A 20,205-nucleotide genomic window follows, 5' to 3' on the forward strand; every position below is an offset into this window, starting at 1 on the left:
GCTGGGGGTGAGAACAAATAGTGCAAATTACACTATTTCTGTCAAAGGTAACATCATTCTAAGCATTCGGGATTGTATTCAGCTTTAATTTTTTTTATTTTTATATTAAAATTATTACCTCTACTTTGCATGCGATATGATTTTCTATTTTAAATGTACACAATAGAAATTTGTGGAGAGCACCTTAAACTACATCTACTCTCCAAGGAATTCTAATATAGGTTTGTTTTTGACTAGGAGGTTGATTCTATCCCTTTCCCCTACTCCTACACACCCAAATTGAAAATCATACTAATACAAGTACCTCAAAGGTATTCACTCAAACAATTGATAATGGAGAAAATCCTATATTATAAACACCTTATTTTCTAAATTATAAGACTTTCTTTCTAATAACAAAGTTTGATAGATTTAAGTTTAGTACTTTTTATTGTTCCCTTGAAGAGAGGGGTTTGACAAGTAGGTAAAAAAGCTAAGGAGGAGTAAATTATAAGTTAAAGATATGAATGTCAAGTTTGAGATTTCTATTTTTTTGCTAAAGAATGCAGTGTATTACATTAAGCTTAGACATTTAGAAAGATATTGCTAAGTAACAAAAATACAAATGAATGGTATATCTTTTAGGAACAGCTAATTAATGTCCATGCTCAGATCATATACTTGCTGTTAAGCACAGAAAAAAAGTATAGAGGAAATGAGAAGATCCAGAAAAAAGTAGAGTTTGGGAACCAAGCCAGGGAAAAGCATCCAGAGATCAAGTAACCATATTATTTTAATACTATACAAACAACAAATGGTGAGAAAAACCTACTAAATTAGCCAGATTCTTTATTGGATAAATTGTAAGGGGGGGGGGGGGGAGAAAGGGATTAATTGAGACTCTTGGGTATCTCTTGGGGAGGTAGAGAGTTGAAAGACCTTCCCTCCACCTTTAAACAAAAAAAGTGATGCATATCTTTATTCATTTGGCCTGCTATAAAAGAATACCACAGACGAGGTGGCTTGTAAACAACAGAAATTTACTCAGGGTTTGGTGAGAGCATACCTCCAGGTTCGGTGTGTCCTCCCATAGCAGAAAGGGTGAGGCAGCTCTCTGGGGCTTCTTTTATAAGGATACTAAAAAGGGCTCCCCTTTCATAACCTATCACCTCCTAAAGGCCCCCGCTTCTGAATGCTTTCACACTAGGCAAAAGGGTTCAGCATATAATTTTTTTTTAATTTTTAAAAATGTTTAATTAAGTTTATTGGGGTAACATTGGTTAATACAATTATATATTTTTCAGGTGTATATTATCATTTGACATCTGTATATTTGATTGTGTGATTACCACCCATAGTCTAGTTTCCTTTAGCTACCATATATTTGCTCCCCTTTATCCACTTCACCCTTCCCTAAACTCTACCTTTGACCTCTTTTATCTTGTCTACCTCCCCCATTATCCCTCACCCCACTAGCAACCACTAGTCTATATCCTCTGGTAACCACTAGCCTATAGTTCAAGTCCATGACTCTACTTGTTTGTCTTGCTCTTTTGTTGCTTTTAGGTTTATATCCCACATATAAGTGGTATGTGATTTTCAACTTTTTCTGTCTGGCTTATTTCGCTTAGCATGATTATCTCAAGGTCTATCCATGTTGTCACAAATGGCTGCATTTCATCTCTTCTTATGATTGAGTAATATCCCATTGTATATATGTACCATAGCTTCTTTAGCCAATCATCTAATATAAAACACTTCAGTTGCTTCCATGTCCTGGACACTGTAAATAGTGCTGCTTATGAACATTGATATGCAAATATCTTTTAGGATATGAGTTTTCAAGTCTTTGAGGTAAATATCCAGTAGAGGGATTGCTGGATCATATGGTAGATCAAGTCTAAGGTTTTTGAAGAACCTCCATACTGTTTTCCATAGTGGCTGTACCAATTTGCAGTCCCACCAGCAAATGTATGAGGGTTCCTTTTTCTCCACATCTTCTCCAGCATTTATTACTTGTCCTGTTCATTACAGCTATTTTAACAGTTGTGACAGGTTATCTCATTGTGCTTTTGATTTGCATTTTCCTAATAACTAGGGATGTTGAGTGTCTTTTCATATAGTTGTTGGCCTCCAGGGAGAAGTGTCTGTTCAGGTCTGCTGCCTATTTTTTTATTGGAGCATTTGTTTTTTTTTTTGTTATTATTGAGTTGTCTGAGTTCTTTGTATATTTTTGATATTAGGCCCTTATCGGAGGTGTTGCTTGCAAATATAGTTTTCCATTCGTATGGTTGTCTTTTTACCTTGTTGACGATTTCTTTAGCTGAGCAGAAGCTTTTTAGTGTGATGTACTCTCATTCATTTATTTTTGCTTTTACTTCCCTTGCCTTTGAAGTCGAATTCATACAGTCCTCTTTAAGTCCAAGGTCCTTGAATTTAGTTCCTATGTTTTCTTCTATGCATTTTATTGTTTCTGGTATTATATTCAGGTTCTTAATCCATTTTGAGTTAATTGTGGTATGTGGTGACAGACAACAGTCTATTTTCATTCTTTTGCAGGTGGCTTTCCAGTTTTTCCAGCACCATTTATTGAAGAGGCTTTCCTTTCTCTACTGTATGTTTTTGGCTTTTTTGTCAAACGTTATTTGCTCATATAAATATGGGATTTACTCCTGGACTCTCTATTCTGTTCCACTGGTCTGTGTCTCTTTTGCTACCAATACCATGCCGGTTTGAGTACTGTCGCTTTATAGTATAATTTGAAGTCAGGCAGAATGATGCCTGCAGCCTCATTCTTTTTTCTCAAGATGGCTTTGGTAATTTTGGGGTCTTTTGTGCTTCCATACAAACCTGATGATTTCTTGTCCTATTTTTTTTAAAAAAATGCCAATGAGATTTTGATGGGGATTGTATTAAATCTGTATAATGCTTTAGATGGTCATTTTAACTATGTTAATTTTTTCAATCCAAGAACATGGAATATCTTTTCATTTCTTAGTATTTTGTTTGATTTCTTTTAATAGGGTCTTATAGTTTTCATTATATAGATTCTTCCCTTATTTTGTTAAATTTATTTCTAGGTATTTTATTTTCTTGTTGCAATTTCAAAAGGAATTATTTTTTCCACTTCATAGAGTATAGGAATGGTATGGATTTTTGAACGTTAATTTTATATACAGAGACTTTACTGTATTTGCTTATTGTTTCTAGTAGTGTTCTTGTGGAGTCCTCAGGATTTTCTATATAGAGAATCATGTCATCTGCAAATAGTGACAGTTTGACTTCTTTGTTTCCTATTTCGATGTCTTTTATATATTTCTCTTGTCTGATTGCACTCACTAGGACCTCCAATATTATATTGAATAATAGTGATGATAGTGGACAGCCTTGTCTTGTTCCTGATCTTAGAAGGAAGGTTTTTAGTTTTTCACCTTTAAGTATAATGTTGGCTGAGGGTTTGTCATAGATGGCCTTTATTATGTTAAGGTATTTTCCTTCTATACCAATTTTGTTAAATGTTTTCATTATAAATGGATCGTTGTATCTTGTTGAAGGCTTTTCTGTATTTATTGATATGATCATATTATTCTTATTTTTTAATTTGCTTATATGGTGTATCACATTAATCGATTTGCATATGTTGAACCATCCCTGTGCCCCTGGGATGAAGCTTACTTGATCTTGGTGTATAATCTTTTTAATATGTTACTGTATTTGGCTTGCTAGTATCTTATTTAGGATTTTTGTATCTGTGTTCATGAGAGATATTGGTTTGTAGTTTGTGTGTGTGTGTGTGTGTGTGTGTGTGTGTGTATACCAAGTTTTGGTATCAGGGTAATAATAGCCTCATAAAATGAGTTGGGTAGTATTGACTCCTCTTTGATTTTTTGGAAGATTTTGAGGAGAATAGGTATTAAATCTTCTTTGAATGTTTGGTAGAATTCACTGATGAAGCCATTTGGTCCTAGACTTTTACTTTTTGGTAGGTTTTTGATGAATGTTTAAATTTCCATCGGTCTATTTAAATTTTCCAATGCTCCTTGATTCAGTTTTAGGAAGGTTGTATTTTTCCAAGTACTGGTCCATTTTTCTAGGTCATTAAATTTGGTGTTATGTTTTTTCATATACAATATTCTTGTATAATCCTTTGTATTTCTGCAATATCAGTCATAATTTCTCCTCTTTCATCCCTGGTTTTGTTTACTTGTGTCCTTTTTCTTTTGTGAGTGTAGGCAGGGATTTGTCAATGTTATTAACTTGCTCAAAGAATCAGCTCTTTGTTGCATTTATTTTTTTCTATCATTTTTTGTTTGTTTTTGTCTTCAGTTTCATGTATTTCTACTCTAATTTTTATTATTTCTTTCTTTCTGCTGACTTTAGGCTTCATTTGTTCTTTCTTTTCTTTTCTAGTTTTTTAGGATGAAGCATTAGGTTGTTTATTTGGGCTCATTTTTATTTTTGGAGATAGGCCTATAATGATCTGAACTTTCCTCTTATGACAAATTTTGCTGTGTCTCAAAAGTTTCGATATGTTTGTATCTCTTAATCTGCTTTTATTTCTTCTCTGACCCAGTTATTCTTCGGTAGCATGTTGTTTAATCTCCATGTATTTGTGGTTCTTGCTTTCTTTTTGCAGTTTATCTCTAGTTTCAAAGCATTATGATCAGAGAATAGGGTTGGTATGATTTTAACCCTCTTATATTTGTTGAGGCTATCTCTTGTCCCCGTATGTGATCAATTCTTGAGACTGGTCCATGTACACCGGAGAAGAATGTGTAAGCAGCTGTTTGGGGATAGAAGGCTCTGTAAATGTCACTTATGTCCATTTGGTCTAATGTGTCAATTAAGGATGTTATTTCCTTATTGATTTTCTGTTTGGATGATCCGATCATATCCTACAGTGGGGTATTTAGGTCCCCGACTATAATAGTCTTTCTCCCTTTAGTTCTATTAGTAATTGCTTTACATATTTCAGGGCTCCTTGATTGGGAGCATAGATATTAATAATTATTATGTCTGCTTGGTGTATGTTTCTTTTATCATTATGAAGTGTCCCTCAGTATCTTTCTTTGCCTTTTTTTTAATTTTGAAGTCTATTTCATCCGATATTAGTACTGCTACTCCCGGTTTTCACTGAACGCCAGTTTTAGCTTCTTGGTTAAAGAACAAACACTTAACAATTGCACACTTTTATTTTATTTTTTTGCCTTTCTGTTATTACTTATCTAATAACATATATTCCAAACTATACTTGAATAAGCATGATTAAACTGGCAGATATCATTTTGTTTAGCTATATTTGCCACAAAATTAACCTTTTATTTTACATGACACTTCTCTGAGAATTATCTGAGTGCAAATAATATTTCTTCATTTAGCTTGCCATGTCCAGCAAAATTAAATATTTTAATTAACATTTGTAATCACCCTTTTCTATTTTTGTGTCTAGTGGTTTATATTCATTTATTAAACAAATTGAACTTTAGAAATAAATTAAACACTGCCATTATAAAAACAAATTCAGATTGATTTTATTTTCTCCATCCTCATGTATTTCGTCAACTTAGATTTTCATCATTCTTTTAGTCATTCACTTGTTTATAATTATCACATATGTATTGAAAGCTAATAGCTGTGATCTCTAACTAGGTCTACAATTTGCTCAAGTCAGGGGTGATAGACCTCTTTGAAAAAGATTCTGCTTTAATTTTTTAAATCACAATGAGACAGACATTTTAGAACATCAAGAAACACAGAGTGTACACCATGATTTTACTATTCATTTATTTTTCTGATCAAATGCAATCTTAAACAGTAATCAGAAGTTAATTGAACCACTCTAGCCCTCTACCTAAAGGTCAAATTATTCAATTTTCCCAATTAGTCTAGGCACCAAGTTATCATTATTCTCTCAATGACTGGAATTGATAGGTGAGATATCTTACCTTACATAGATGTTAAGTACTTTACAGGCTTAGGGACTCCTGTTGCAAAGGGGTGGTTTTTTGTCTCATTTTCAGGGAAGAAGTTATTGGTCTTAGGATGACATTTAAACATAATTTTCTTACCTCACTGTGACATTTCAGAGAGCATTTCTCTCTATTTTTAAATAGAAATACAGGAGCAAACGATTCCTAGAGAATATTTGGTGTTCTCCTTCCTTATAGCAATATACAGTCTTTAGGTTTGGAGCACACAGACCTTAGTGCAACTTGTTTCAGGCAATAGATACAGTGTGTTAATGCTACCAGGTTCTCAGAAGAAAGGAAACATTTTCATTGGGTGTTGTCAGTGGTTTCTCAGGTCTCCTGGAGCAGATTCTTCTCAAGGATATATTGTAGATAGGGATACAAACCGAAGTAATGCATGTTTCAATTCCACAGGCAGTTTTCAGTCAAAACTGTAAAATGTTTTACTAAGGATTATAAACTGTGAAAAGTTCTTCTGAGTCAGTAATTTACTGACTAGACAGTATTATTATGTACTATAAAATGATTTTGAAGACTAATGTTTTCACAAAATACAATTTGTATATAAAGTGCTCTCTTAGATAATATTAGCCTGAGCCATAATCTAGACATAATTTTTAATAATATTTGTTTTCTAATTTATATGGTATATATGAATTAGATTCTGATAACAAGGTAGGAAAACCCAATAAAGACTCCATTCAAAACATGGGGCACGTGGGCTGGGCTCTCGCGAGAGCCACCGTGATGATTGTCAGTTCTGAGGAAATTTCAGTCAGCGCAGCATCATTCCTGGAGCCGCTGCGTTTCTGGGACAACGTAAGGCCGTGTCCACACATGGTTTACCTCAGAATCTTCCTGGGAGTTTGAGCCGCAGGAGGAACAGGTAGGGAGAAGGTTCTTCGTGCGCGAATAGTCCTGAGGAGGTGGCGTAGGAGTATCTGTCTTCTGAGGCCCCAGTGGAGCAAGGGCCGTTGTGGAAATTTTTTTTTCCTTTGGTGGTCAGCTAGTGCTCAGTGTCGTTTTTCGTGAGGCCGTCCGGTACCCCCAGCGGCAATGATGTGGGTTTAATTTTGGGCTCCATAATGCTCTATTTATCCTCGTGTTTGTTGTTAGGCTGATAGCACCCTCTTTGGATTACTAGTTTGTTTGTTTTTTGGAGTCAGTCCTGCGGAATGTTGTAATAGAAACATTCCACCGCGTGTACTGCATCCTGGGGCGTTCATCCCCGACACCTGGTACAGTGGGTGCCGATAGAGCGGCAGGTGTCTCTAATGAGTATGAGCAGCACAGCAAGAGAGACGCTTCTTTGCCTTGAGTGAACCGCGTCTGCATACTGCTCTTTTAAAATTCCTTTTCTGGTTTTCTGGCACGGTATTGGCATGGTTGTTTCTAAGCAATAAAAGTTTAGAGAGCTTTCCATAGCAGTGCTGATAATTTTTTTTTCTGTACTCAGATTCCGCAGCTGTCCTCGTTTTTTTTGATTTGCTATTTCAGACACAGGAGTCCCATGTGGTTTATTGGTTAATCCAAAACAGGTGTGCCGCCCCAGGGCGTCATCTCGTGATTCAATGATAACATCATTGTAGTTTTCACCTAATCACCTGTAAACTCCCTACACCTGTCCCAACGTGGAAAGTTTTTTTTTCCAATTATCCGTTTTTTTTTTTTTCTGAAGTGGTTACTGAGACTCATTTCCCCAATCTTTATGGTTTTTTTAATGACCGAGTGGTGTTTTCTGACTAGCTTGTTTTACTTTGGATGTTTTTAGTGGTTTGTGAATATTTTCTGAATTTTGTTGTGCTTTTATTTACCTCCGATTAACTACATGAAAAAACATTTACCATTTTTAAACATTCAAAGCACATGTTTATTGCATTTAATGCATTTTCAATGCGGTACAAAACTCAGCTCTATCCATTCTCAGAAGTTTTTTTTTTTTTTTTCCCTTCCAGGGTGCCCGTATCCAAGAAATAGTAATCGTTCATTCCTTTATCTAGTCTATGTGAACCACACTGTAGTTCACATCTGAAATTTTGAGATTTGTAGTTACCGTGCACATGGGAAATCATAGAATATCTGTCTATCTGTGGTGGTCTCATCTCACTTAAAATGAGTTGGAGGTGCATCCGAGTTGTAGGTTGGCAGAATCACCTGAGTTGTTAAGGCTCACTGCTAATCCTACGTATATCTCACATTTGGTTCGTGTATCAATGATCCCTGTGTCATTACTGCTTTTTGGCTATTGGCAAATCACTCTGCCGTAAATGTGGCCACAGAGATATGGGATCACATCCCCTAATTTCACGTTTCTTGGCATTTTAAAATTAAGTTGAACCAACTTAATTTTACATTCTATGTTTGTTTTTGAGAAGTTGACATAGGATTTTCTATGTACTCTGCAGGTTTTTAATTTAGTAATTGTTCACAATTGATCTTTGTTTATTCATTCACCATTTGGCAGTCATCATTTTAACTCCCACTCCTTCGTTAGTTTTGCTTCTATGTATATTGACTTTTTTTTTATTTAGGACATCCATTTTAAATTTCTTAGGGTGGAGTTTTACCTATAGTACAGTTTTTGGAAATTGCAAACTGTCGAACACGTAATATGTTGTATACGACATCCACAGAGGCACTATGTCAGAGTTCCACTGTCTCTATGTCATCGTCTAGTTTTTTACCCCCGAATTTGTTGGCTGTCCTGTGTGAGGAGGCATCTTATTGTTTTTCCCATTTTTCGCGATGGAGGTTTAATATCTTTGTGTGACTTTTGACCATTTCTTTGTGGTTTTGAGAGTGTTTATAGAAGTGTATTTTTAATATTTTATCATTCGTCTTCAGTCGATGCGTCGTGCAAGTTTTCGGTACATCGATATCGGATAGTTTTCATAAGCGTACACGTGCTTTTTTCCTTCCGTGGCCTGTGTCGTCACTCTCTGGGTAGGTTCCTTACAGGCACAAAAAGATTGTAATCTCGAGGACGTGTTTTTATTCCTTTCATCGCTCTCGTGTCGTTGTCCGATATGAGAAACCACGGCTAAATCCTACATAATGAAGTTATTTTTGCCTCGTTGAAATTTTAAAATTTCTCTGAATACATTTGAGGTTTTTAACTACTTTGGAGTCAACGTTCATATGTGGGTGCGAGTCAAAGGTTCAATTAAACTGCAGGCGGATAGTCCTTTGCCTAGCAAAATTTACCGATATAACGATTCTTACCCAGTGTACTGTTCTCCATCCTATAATGTTAATCGATTATAACTATTTGGTATTAAATATGGGTTTTCAATCCAGTTCTATTTATGTATACTTTTTTTTCTCACGTCACACAACGATTCAGTCAACGACAGGCACCCACATATAACGTTTGCTCCATGAAATAATGGAAAAAATTGAAAAGGTCTCACACTTTGAGATGTGGGTGAGAACCTTACGGGTCAGTACAATGCATCACCCAAACAATTGGTGGTGCAGGTGAAAACGTGTTCTGCCGAGTCATAAAAGACCGGTAAGTGATAATTTAATACGCTAATGAGTGGATGTTATTGTTTAATGTATATCTCTTGTTCTAACATGGTCTTTTCCAGCGCCTACGCTCTCACGTAGAGCATCAGTTTCTGTTAGAGGTTAGGGTCTAAGGGTAGCTTGATTGGACTATGGCTTTTCTGAGGTCTGGCACTGGACTTGGGGTAGGGGTCCGGGCGCGGCCTCCGGTGTCCGGCATCGGTCGTCTGGGGTCGGGGCCCGGCTTCCGGTCCGGCGTCGGGGTCCGGGCGCGGCCTCCGCTGTCCGGCATCGGGGGTTCCGTGGTCGGTGTCGCTGCTCCATGTACCGGTGTCCAGCATCATCCTTTTAGTTTCCCATGGGGAGCTTAGTTTGGGTTATAGAAAACATGGGGAAAGCTCTTGGATCAGGGGTTGCGGTAGGTGGGTTAGATTGGGGGAGAAGGTTGTTAAGGTGAGCGTGGGAGGAGAGAGTTTGAGGGTTAGGGTTAGAGTTTGAGGGTTAGGCCCACTCTGGCTATCAAGTTTTTCTAAGAAAAGCAAATCTTCTAAGAATTCCTTTTATAGAAGGCTAATTTTCAAAGATGTATGGCTCCATGCTATCTTCTTTTAAATGTATTGCTTTTAGAAGTTGTACCAGCTCTTCTGAGTCATTAAGCTAATGCATACTATCTTAGGGTTACTATATTTGAGAAATTATAACTTGGGAATCTATAACTTCTAATTTTCCTCACTAGAATAACATTTGTGCAGTGACTTTGGAGTTCTCTGAGGTAATTCAAGGGGTCAACAAAATATTGGTGACTGGAGGTGGCTGGAGAGAAAATTTTGATAGTATGAAGTAGCTAATGTAGTAATAGATCTCGATCGTTTCCTTATATACTATGTATCACAGTTAATCATCATGATATTCTTGTAAGGTAGAAAGTAGTAGCCCCGTTTTCCAGATGAGAAAATTGAGTTTCAGACAAATGTTAAATTAGTTCCTCTAGATTAGTTTTTTAAAAAATCGATATAAGCAAGTTGATTTCTTCTAAATTGACTACACTAATATCTGCTCTCATATTTCTTTCCAAATTATTTACTCAGTTCAATTTTTATACAGTGCTTTACTCTAAATATTCTAGATTTTATCCCACAATCAAGGTATCAGTATCTTGTCTTCTTATAACCCATACCTATTAGTGTTCTAGGGCTACTGTAAGAATGTATCACAAACTCGGTGGCTTAAAACAACAGAAATGTATTATCTCACTGTTCTGGAGGTCTGAAATCTAGATATCTGCAGGACCATGTTCCCTCTGAGACACTGAGTAATATCCTTTCTTGCGCCTTCCTAGCTTCTGGTACTAGATATTAGTCTTTGGCATTCCTTGGCTTGCAGCTGCCACATTCTAGTCTGTGCCTCTGTCATCACATGGCATTTCCCTGTGTCTCTATTCTTAAAAGGACACCAGTCATATCAGAATAAGGATCTACCCTTCTCTTAACTAATTACATATCTTAACTAATTACATTGGTAACAACGCTATTTCCAAATATGGTCATACCCTAAAAGCCTGGGAGTTAGTATTTCAATGCATCTTCTTTAGGGAACACAATTCAACTCATTCACCGTGCGTACCATATTTGGAAAAATATGGGATTATTTTTGTAAATTGTATACTTTGTTGGCATTATATCCTCAGATTTATATCAAAGGATGTCAGCAATAATAATTGAATAAAAATAATTATTGTGCTTTCTATAAATAAGAGTTTCTTCAAGTTTGTTCTAAGAAATACAAGTTTTCAACATGCTCTAAGGAAAATGGAGTGCCTTATTAAATAACCATGGGATATACTTACATTGTTCTATATTTTATAGACCCTTCTTGAAGACCTATTGTCCCTTAGGATATTAAAGTCACTGAAAAGTCCTGTGCAAAACAATTAAACCTGATCCTAAATTCCCCACACATGTTTGATAATGGAAACTCTTTGCCATGTAACACTTGTTATTTTGCACAACTATCTTGGTGAATGCTGAATTAAGGGATCACAACATACTTATGATTGTCCATTTTCATTAAGAATGTGATTACTTAACCTCTGTATGCTTGTTTTTTCAATTGTAAAGTGGGAATAATTGTAGTTACATCATAAAAATTACTGAGACTATTAAATGAGTTAAAACAGGCAAAAAGCATGACCCAGTGTTGGACCATAGAAAGGGCTCAATACATGTTTATTATTATTGTGATTAGTATTATACCTAGTCATTGTCACTAGGCATGAAACTAGAATGTTGTTGAGATCCATCAAACAAGAGGGCCATACTTATTAGATTGAACACAATTTCTCTATAGTTTACAGAGTAAAGAAATCATAGATTTCATTCTTGAAGCATTTAGGAACTTTAGCTGTTTTATAGTAATACTTCAGGAAACAAAGAAAAAAAGTGATATTAGAATAAGTTTAATATGTATAATTAAAGGGAATTGTGCAGTATATTTTAGAAATAGTTTTGTGGATACCAATTAAGAAGTTTTCTTATTTAGAATACTAGTCATTTTATTATGTTATTAATAAAATGATGCCCCTGAAGCAATTGAAATATATAGTCTAAGAGAACTTCTAATAAAATCCCCAGAATGTTATGCTTTGGATTTTTGTGTGTTTTCTCCTATTGACCTTTATTTATGTCAAGCATTCAACTGACAATTTTTTTTTCTTGTTTCCCAGGTGCTTTTTTCTGTCACTTATTCCAATAGCTTGCTCTTTTAAAATATTCTATAAACTAGAAAACCAATAATGAGAGCTATTAAATTGTTTCTAAAATTATAAACGTAGCTGAAAACACTTTTTTCTTGAGCGTATTTTTTCTACATGGTTGAAATTGCTAGCTCAGTGACCTCTATCTGGTTGATAACGTGTTACTGTATTATGTCTGATAAAATGATTATTTTTGTGTAAGCTAAAGAGAGTCCCCCAGCTATCACCTCACCATTATTTCTTAGTCTCTGAATGCCCCCTTTCCCCCATCAGTTCCTCATAATTTCTCCAAATGGTGCCCACCTGGCTACTGCTATGCCTCTTACAGCTAGAACACTCGAGTCAGAAGCTTGCCTTTCTGCCTATTAGAGGATGTGAAATGCTCTCCAAGAACAATTGTATACTATATGACAGTTCTGTCTTGGAATAGCTGCAGATTATGTTTCGGATATCCCTTGGGTATGCAAAAATACCACTCTATTCTTTGTCAATTATTTTATTTAGAAGAATCATAATGCTAAAAGGATGGTTAGAAATTTTCCATTCAGGTAGATCTTCTGGAATTAAAAAAATGTTCACACTCATTTCTCAACTTTAAAATATATAACACTCTGTCTAGCTATCTGTGGGTATGTCATTGAGAGAATTATTAATTTTTGTTTTTATTAATGAAGAATTCTAAGTAAATGTAGCATATGTACTAGGTGTATATTATCAATTTTCAAAGAGCTCATAGAACATAGACTGTATAGACAGCAATAAAGTATACCACAGAGATTTTCTTTTTAATAAATATTTAGGAGTCACGTAGTGAGTTTAGGCCATAATTTTAACAACTACTTTATGATTATATTTAAAAGTATGGATTAGTATTTAATAGACTGCCAAGTAAAATCACTTGTTCATGCTAGTACTTTACATGCATTGTTTCATTTAATCTTTCATTGCCACGAGTTCGGCTTTATTATCTACTGTATTGGCAAGGCTCAAGGATTTAACTTGTCCTTTATAGTGGATAACAGGACCGGGATTTGATCTCAAAGCTGCCTGAAACCTCAGAGTATACATTTCCTACTCTACTCTACTGCTTCTGGTGAAGGAGCAAAGAAAAATCAAAGAGGTAAGAGCAGATTAACTGTTGAAATATGAGAATTTGGTAGGCAGTAAGAAAGTAGAACATTCTTTAGGCAGGGTGTGGGATAGAAAATGAAGAAATAAGAGATCTATGGTTGTTTTCAGGACTTTAGAGAATATTCTGCTTATATTAGTAGAGTTAATAGGAGATAAAATTAGTGTTAGCTTTAATAACAGACTGGAAAACTTAAAATTGTTTAAGTAGATAACGAAAAATTATTGAAGGGTTTCATCTAGTGTAATGGAATATCATGATGAAACTGGTGAATTAAAAACATGTGATGATTATATCAAGGTAATTGGAAAGAGGTAGACTTTGAAGCATTAAAATGGATTAGGAGTTTATTGTAGTAATTGAGATGAGAATGATGAGAACATAGACTAGGTTAATGAAATAGGAGATTTTTGAAGGGATTCTCTTTAAAAATCTTTTGGGGATGAAAGAGATGAATGAATATGCTGAAATTTATGTTTTAAACAATTAGAACAATTGCGGTATTGATTGAAGTAAGGAAATGTAAAAGTAATGCACTTAGAAAATCGTGAGGTGATGGTTGGACAATGAAATGGATATGTCTCATGGGCTGTTAGACAGGCAGAACTAAACTTGTTAGCTGAGGATTAAGGAGAAAAATTAGATTGTCATGTACATGCATTTAACATCTAAGATTTGTGTGCTCATGTTTATTTAGTTATTATGCTTGATTCAAACATTTAACTACCCAACTTGAGCTCTTAAAACTAACCTGAGAACAGAAACATTTGTAAATACAATATGTAAATTTGAGGATAAAAATAATGTGGCAAGAAGCACAGATGGGATCTTCTTCAGTAGAATCATAAATACATTTTTTTTTCCAAAATTTTTCTTCACTTTGTGTGTCTGTGTGTGTGAAGCTATCATTCCCATAGATATTTATGCTCTTACATACTTTTCTTAGATTTGCTATTTTATAATCATGTTTGAGTTAAGAGAAGAGCTATAGCTTTTAATGCATAAATTTATGCTTTCAAGTTGACTGTCCAAGCTATATTTAACTTATGAAAGACATTCATTATATATTCTGGGTATTGTGCTGACTACCAAAGACTTGTCCCTTTTCTATCTTAACCTCAGAACCGATATTCACTGTATATCCACCTCCTTGTCCTTGAATGCTGTACTAGCATGGAAAGAGGAAAAAGATATCCACAGCAGTATGGAGAAAATAGATCTGTCTCAATACAAAGGAGATATGATACCTTTCTCTATTGGCTATAACTTGAAAAAGAAATGCAAAACATGTTGACTTCAAAGAAAGCAGGGCTGCCAAAATAATCATGCCAGGCTTTTAGCATGGCCATTCATTTTTTTTTTCTACTCTTTTCCTCTTCCAAGCAACCAAAACTTGTTAGAAGAATGGCTCAGAATATAAAGACGTACTTTGCAATGAGAAAAACTATATTAGTGCTTGTTTTCTGGAGGAAACAAGGCAAAAGCTTCAAAATACTCATGGCTAGAGGAATGATTGATCCAATCCCTTGATTCATAAATGAATATTGACACCATTTGACTTTCTAGCTTTTATCTTGAATTAAGATAAAAATGGATAAAAGATTTTTCTTAGTATCTGGGCTAGATGAGTAGCATTCCAGAGAAGAAAACAGAATAAAGTTAGAAGAGTGACACTACCTATGACCATGCCTTGTTCTATTTTTTGTGATTTTAAGAACCTGGCTGATGAGATCTTCGACCCTTACTAAGAGCACATTTTGCAAGTGATCTTATTTTAAAAACTTAAGATCATGTATGAGTGTTTAAAATCTTTTTTCATTTTGTTGAAACAAAAGCTGGTATATTTGGTCATGAATATTAGATCCCAGAAGGTAAAAATCCAGATCTAAATTAAGAAGGCTCATGAAATTTAAATTTAGAAAAGTAAAATTGCACATATTTTTCTTGAACTATAATTTCATTAGGCTTTTCAATGCAGCTTTGTCATAAGAAACCCAAAATATTTTACTTTAAAGGTTACAGAGTAAAGGTGAATTGTGATTATCATGAAACAAGAAAGACATTTAGAACCTGAAAGTCTGACCTTAATTCTTAACATTTCAGGGAATGTTCAAAATGAGATTGCTTGACAAGCTTCCTTACTTTTATGTGACTTCAAACATGAAATTAACTATAAAATAATAGAATCACGAATGTGTGTGAGTTAGGGGATTTCTTGAAATGCAAAACATGAGGATTCAATACCCAGTTTATGTTATTCTTCCCCTGATTGTCAAACAGCTCTTGAGGTCATTCAGCTTATTTCCTCTTCTGGACTTCATCTCCTTAGTCCTGAGGCAAAACTTGGATCCTGCTGAAGGACACTCTGTATGTATAGGGTTTACACAATTAGTGCCCCATTAAAAATACATTTTCTACATATGATCTTTATATATAGAGAGAAGCAAGATATGAAATATGATAACACAGCAGGAATTTAATGTTTGGACTTTCAGGAAAGCTGAGTTTTAGGGAAAAAATCTGGTTTTTTTTTTTTTTTTGTCTTCTAGGAAATAGTTTCAACATATGACATTTCAAAGATTACCATTTCTTTTCAAAAGAATAATCTTCTATTGAAATAGAAATTACAAGTTTTTCAATGTCAAATGATTTTGATTTTAGAGATTAATTATTTGAATCCTGGTGCTCTATAAAGGCATCAAATTTATGAGATGAGAGTAGAACCTAGTTTTGTAGGGATCGAATTAGTGCAATAAGGAGACAGGCAGCTCTCCTGAAAGAAGACAAAACAAATTATCGATACAAAGTTAATATAAAAATGAATATATCTTTCACATAAGGAAATAAATTGCAACAAATTGCATGTTTAAAAACATGACAAATACTAGAAGCATCTCAAAATTCATAAAAACAACATACTTTAAAATATTAATTGCCTATGAAAGTTTTTTTTTTTTCACTACATTTTATAGTTGCATACTCTTAGCATCTCCTGTGGGCTGAGTTGTGTTCCACCAAGTTCATATGTTGAGACACTCACCCTCAGTATCTCAGAATGAAGATAGGGCATTTAAAAGTGGTAATTAACTTAAAATGAGGCCTTTAGGGTGGGCCCTAATTCAATCTGTCTCGGATCCTTATAAGAAGGGGAGATTAGGACACATGAAGGGTCACCAGGGATGTATTTTCACAGTGAGAAGATTACTATCTGCCAGCCAAGGAGAGAAGCCTAAAGAGACACCAAACCTGCTGACACCTTGATCTTGAACTTCTAGCATGCATAACTGTGAGAAGTAAATTTCTGTTGTTTAAACCACTTGGTTAGTGATATTTTGTAATGCAGCCCTGGCAAACTAATACAGTGTCTCTACCTTCTACCTATTAAAATGATTTTATAATATTTTTTATATAAAATAGAAAGCTAATTCAGCTTTTTCTCTTGTATGATTGTTTGAAATGTATTTTTTTTATTATTGGCATGAATAAACCATGTGCCTTTACTCACTTTATGATAAGCAAAGAGTAATTCTGTTAAATTCTATTTCGCTCAACTCATTCCTCCCCACAATATGCATTTATAATTATGTATGCTGCATTGTTGAATATCTTGACAGCAAATATGTTCAGTTTTAAACACGTGTTGATAAATTTTCCATTTTCAATTTTACATTAAAATTTTTATAAATGAAAGAATTTCCCACAGACTAGCTTCTGGCTTCATTTATTTCCAATCTTTTTTCCCATTCCCTGTCCACACACTTTTAGTGCTAGGTGACACATTTATATTAATCTTTAGTTTATCCTTTTGTTTTACAAAGATGAATGTGTTGTGCCAATGCACAATAGAAGTATCCTTGAAAGCCATTTGTACCCTGGAATGGCTAATGTAAAGAGAGCTACTTAAAATCATTTCAATATATCCAACTACATGTATTCCTAACTCACATTCCCTGAAGTGTTTACAAACATTCTGGTGCCAGCTGATACGAGGGGAGGTGTGACAGAAATCAACATAGAAGAAGAGAGCAATTATACTCAATTGCAGTCAAAATATTTTTTGCAAATTTTATAAAAATCTAAATGTAAATATATTGCTAGGGCCTTTGGGGTCTAGGAAGGAGCCTGGAAGCTTAAGCCTCTGAGTAATTCAGCTTCTGAGATTCAAGAGGTTTGTCTAAATTTACATGGTGGTTACTGGGGGCACTACTGTAGGTTTCTTTCTCTGTGTAGTTTTCTTTCCCTCTTTCTTTTTAAAAGCATGGATTTATGTATTTTTATTCTTTCTAGTATATTTAAATGTCATATGATAATTAATTTCAATTAAAAAATAATTAAATACTGATATTCTGTTAAGGACTCTAATGCTGAGGAAGTAGTCTTGGAATATTCGTATTACTAGTGTATTGTTTGCATTTACTGTTGAGCTAAGTTCTTCTGTGCTTAAAACAGAAAATAAGCATTTGAGGTTGAAAGGCTTAAATTCAGTTGACACTACAGTGAAAAATCAAATGGCAGCATGACTAAAATCTAAGAAGTTAGAAATGTTAACTCCCTAAATTGCCCTTTATTTTGTTCTCCAGTTAAATCTTTTTCTATATATTCATTCAAATACCAAGTTTACTTTATCATTGTAAGTTGAGTTTTTGCTCTAGAATATAGATTTTCATTCTAAAATTTACAATTAAAAATATAGGGGCTTGAAATAACTAAAGGAATCTTTGTTGGACTACTTTAAGCTTCATCGTATATTTCAGTTTGTGACACTTCATGGCCTTTTGTATAAAACTTTTGGAAGAGCTATGTTACTCTTGGGAATGTAAAAAAATAACATTCATTTTTTGCAATACCATCATAATATTGTATTTTCGGATAGAGAAGTATGGATATTTTGAGGCAAGTATTATGAAAATGAGATTAAGAGATGCCTAAGTAGAATAGTAATTGCTGCCATTTATTTAAGATTTAGTATGTCCTCTGTCCTGTGTTAAACATTCTTCTTATGTTAACTCATTTAACCTTTAACACAATGATAACATAACCAAGGAGACCAGGACTCAGAGAGGTAAAGTAATTTGTTCAAAGGTAACTCAAGCTCAGATGTTTCTAGCTTCAAAACCCGTATACTGAACTTTGGCTTGTATTGCCCTTTTGTCTTCGACAGTGAGTCAGTGACAGCTATAAGAAGTAATACACCAGAGAAATATACTAAAAACAAGCAAGGACGAAAACTCCAGTCATACCAGAGAGTTCTAAAGGATTCATGCTTTTGATATGGTGATTTAGTGGAAAAGTACTGAAAGCAGGAATTGCAAAGTCTTATTTGAAAGCACTCAGCACCATAAGCTTACAACATTTACTTATCATACCAAACTATCTTAAGAAGTACATGATAACAAAATCATGAATTTTATCCACTGAACTAAAATAAAATAGCCACATAGTGAATTAAAATTCGTGAGATTGATTGAACTTGCAGAAGCGAAGGTGCTAAAAGAACTGCTTTTGATGTCTCATTTTTTTTTCCCTTCTCCTAGGTCCAAGCATGATAACAGCATGCTAAAGGAGATGGAAACTAGAAAATAGGGATATAATAATTTTGGCCTGACATAACTATCTGATTGAAGCAGTGAGAAAGTAGACGAAATTATATACTTCAAAAGATTTTTAAATGTCTTACGTCTGATTCAAACACTTAACATTGAGTAGGTAATACAGCCATTATTTTAGCATTTGAAGAAACTTTATAAGAAATTAAATAGGATCAAGAAAATTTGAGAGTTGGTATTAATAGCAAATTATCTAGTTTTTAACTAGTGTAAGGTCTTACACAGAAAAAAAAAATGCTGGATTAAAGAACAGTAGAGGGAAATTTAAAGCTGTTTCAGAGAACATCTGAAAATATGATGAGCTGTCTTGTCTAAAAAGAATATACTTATTTTTAATACCATTTAGAGTACATGAGAAGTAAAATATTTATCCCCATTACAGTTGAAAAGAGATAAACAACCTCCCACTTAAGTTAGGGACTTTTTCTTCTGTTGTGTGATTACTACTATTCAACCTTAAACACTTGCTATGACTCAATTGCTTTTTCATCTTATGAGGGAGGCTTTGATATTTCATAGAATATTTTCTCCTTGAATCCCCAAGCCATAAACTCACTGTTGCTTTGTTAGATATCCTTTATCTTGCTGGGGGACCATCACTTGTGAACTGCTAGCTTTTTCTAATTCCTTAAAAATAGCCATTGATCTTTTCTTTCCTTCAATCTTTGTCCAGGGCAATTCTTCCATTCGGCTCTCATCCTTTTCTTTCTCTTCTGTGATTTTGCTTGTGTCCTTAGTCTCTCCCTGTTCCACTGGCTCTTTTGCCTCTACCTGCATCAACCTAAAATTCTCACTTGCCAACAATTTTTTTTTTCACAATTACTTCTGTCTGAGTTGTCTCTTCACTGACCTTTTAATCCCTCCACTTGCCAAATCCAGTTGCCCAAATTCTTTCACTGATCAATTATCTTTTTATAATTATCTTCTTTGGTAATTTTCTGTACAACGTGGCTTCCGTCTTTTCAGTATTTTATTGAAACTATTCTCATCTAATGGATACGTGGAACGACCTCCATGTTGTACTGTAAATTTTGGCTACACTGATCAGCTTCCTTCTCCCCACCTGTGACATAGTTCTTTCTTCTGCCTTCAGGTTCTCTGTTCTCTGACATCGTTCTGTCTTAGTCATGTTCATAGTGCCCACACTTGCTAGTTGCTTTACCTTCTTCTCTATACCATGTATATGAAGGCACTCTTGAAGGTTTTATTGTTAAATCTTCTCATATTTGTTTATTGACTTAAAAGTAAATCCAGCCTCCTTAC

The 20,205-nt window shown here is 34.5% G+C and overlaps 1 protein-coding gene across 1 annotated transcript in view; it reads left to right on the forward strand.

Moving 5' to 3' along the window:
- Nucleotides 1-20,205, forward strand: part of KCTD8 (potassium channel tetramerization domain containing 8) — a 209,984-nt gene that overhangs the window by 24,840 nt on the left and 164,939 nt on the right. The window lies entirely within an intron of this gene.

The sequence above is a fragment of the Rousettus aegyptiacus genome, unplaced genomic scaffold, assembly GCF_014176215.1.
Source record: "Rousettus aegyptiacus isolate mRouAeg1 unplaced genomic scaffold, mRouAeg1.p scaffold_m13_p_10, whole genome shotgun sequence".
Taxonomy (NCBI): domain Eukaryota; kingdom Metazoa; phylum Chordata; class Mammalia; order Chiroptera; family Pteropodidae; genus Rousettus; species Rousettus aegyptiacus.